This window comes from Pelophylax lessonae (genome assembly GCF_965119305.1).
Source record: "Pelophylax lessonae genome assembly, chromosome: 2".
Classification (NCBI taxonomy): Eukaryota; Metazoa; Chordata; class Amphibia; order Anura; family Ranidae; genus Pelophylax; species Pelophylax lessonae.
The window spans coordinates 42,504,471-42,506,860 of record NC_138769.1 but is presented as its reverse complement, the minus strand read 5'-3'; the positions used below and the strand labels follow the sequence as shown (position 1 = coordinate 42,506,860).

The window sequence follows — 2,390 nt, the reverse complement described above, 5'->3', positions numbered from 1 at the left end:
ACGTCAGAGGGCATGTGACCGCTGGAGCGTAGGTGAGGAAAGACTGCAAGCGCTGATCTAGCAGCATGGAGGGAACCTGCAGGAGCAGGGGATCGAGTAGGTAAAAGTGTTTTTATTTACAATTATTTACCCCTTGCAGTGCAGGGGGGGGGGGCAGCAGCCTCACTGCAAGGGAGACTTTTAGTTTTTTTCCAAAGTTGAATGTGAAGGCAATATAAATCATTGATTTAATATTGCATTTGGCCACTAGATGGAGATAGGTAACATAGAAATGTATAATAGTACTTAGCTCCATCTAGTGGGCAAGTGCAGTATTTTCAGGATTAAATCGATGATTTACATTTGAACAACACAGATTAAAGCCTGCTTACATTATTTTTTTCTTTTTTTGCCCCATTTACACAAAACATATGTACAATTACTAGGCGACTGTCTATGCAAATTCTTTATAAACCAATCCCAAAGAGAGACAAAAGACTTTGTCCGGCAGAAAGCTCCTACTGCTGTCAATCAAAGCCAGGGAGTCAATGGGGAGAGAGCGGGGGACAAGCCACGGCTGTATGTGTCTTATGGATGCAGAGAGCAGGGCTTGGCAGTGAGCATGCACCAGTGCCTCCATAGCAAGCAGCTTGCTATTGGGGGCACTGGTCAAGGAGAGGAGCCAGGAGCACTGGTGGGGGACCCCAGAAAAGGAGGATCAGGGCTGCTCTGTGCAAAACCATTACACAGAGCAGATAAGTATAACATGCTATGAGTGAAGCTACGGCCGAAACGCGTTCGAATTTGTCAATTAGTAACTGCTGGAAGAGCGGCTGTATTTTAGCCAATCAGGAGGGAGAGTACCGGACGGCCGAGGGACTCATGGACATCGTTGGATAGAAAGGGGGCTCAGGTATGTATTAGGGGGGCTGCTACACACTGAAGGATTTTTATCTTAAAGCGGTGTTCTGCCCCCTCCCCCTCCTAAAATTAAAAGTCAGTAGCCACACATACTGTAGCTGCTGACTTTTATTATTAGAACACTTACCTGTCCTGGAGTCCAGCGATGTCGCCACCCAGTACCAGGACAAGGTCATCCAGCGCCCAGGGCAAGGATGCCAAACTGTGCTCCCCCCCCCTCCCTTAGGGTTAGGGTCAAGGCGCCCCCCCCTCCCCCATCCCTGCAATAAACCATTGCGCCCAGGGCAACCGTCCCTCCTCCCCCCCCCTTGTCCCAGCCCTGTCGGCGCCGCACTTCCATCTGATGCTACCGCCGCCATTGGCGGTAAGGGAACCTGGCAGTGAAGCCTTGCGGCTTTACGGCAGGGCTCCAACTGCGCATGCGCGAAGCGCGCTGCGCTTGGTTCTGGCCTACAAGCAGAGGATGGAGGGTGCCGAATTTCTGACGTACCTCGAGGTCTGACGGAAGTGGGGACAGGGTACCTTCCAAAAACAGGTACCCGCTCTCTCCCGAAAGGTGCCAAATGTGGCACCGGAGACAGATAAGCGGAAGTTCCACTTTTGAGTGGAACTCCGCTTTAATGCATAGAAAAACCTTCTTGACTTTACAACTCCTCTAAGACTCTTCTAACACCGGAGATCGATAAAAGGGAACTCCCGGCTTATTTCACCCCCCCCCCCAAAAACGTGTGTTAAAAAAAAGCACACACACAGGGGTCGCCGGCCTCTGCGGAAAGTGTTAAAAAAAAGAACTTCGTTAACCTGGTGGCGTGTTAATAAAAAAAAAAGAAAAATTCCAGAGCCAGACTGTGTTATGCAGAGCGGCGACAGGCAGGAGGAGGCAGAGCCGAGGCGGCGCGTTTCCTTTTCACGAAAAAAAAAAAATTTGGATAATTAGGCATTAGAAGCCCTTGATCATAACAATGCGCTCGCCAAAAGCACCTCTCTCCTGCCATTTTGCTGGGATAAAGGCGAGAGTCACCCAACCCCCCCCCCCCACCACCACCACCACCACCACCATCCCCCACGGCTATGGCTCCAGCCAGTGCGTGTGTGTGCGCACACGCGTGTGTACGTGTGCGTGTGTGTGTGTCCCACTCCTGTTCAGCACCAAGCACTGATATTGCTTGCATTGTAGCTTGCTCTGCCTGTCTGTCACTGGAGTTTTTAGTTTGCATTTGGAAGAAAGAGGAGGTGGAGGAGAAAAAGGAGGAGGAGGGGGGGGGGGGAGAGGAGGTGGAAGGAGGAAGGAGAAGGAAAAAAAAAAAAGAGGGGGAGGGAGAAAATGTCTTGTTTGTGGCTTGTCAGCAATTGCTTGAGACAAGCTTCTATGTGTGAAAGCTACTTGGCATGAATGCCTGGGCTGTACCAAGTCTCCCAGCGGCCAGAGGGGGAGTCACAAGAAGCGCAGATCACAACACAGGCAGACAATAGGCCCCTGAAGGGTCCCC

The 2,390-nt window shown here is 51.0% G+C and overlaps 1 protein-coding gene across 3 annotated transcripts in view; it reads left to right on the top strand.

Moving 5' to 3' along the window:
• Positions 1–2,286: 2,286 nt before the first annotated feature.
• The window catches only part of BCL9 (BCL9 transcription coactivator), a gene marked incomplete at its 5' end in the record, with an annotated part of 467,860 nt that continues 467,756 nt past the window's right edge, over positions 2,287–2,390 (top strand). For 2 of the 3 annotated variants that reach the window (XM_082245780.1, XM_082245779.1), the window contains one exon: positions 2,289–2,390. This exon is cut by the window's right edge and continues 140 nt beyond it. The other variant, XM_082245782.1, reaches the window with a different exon arrangement.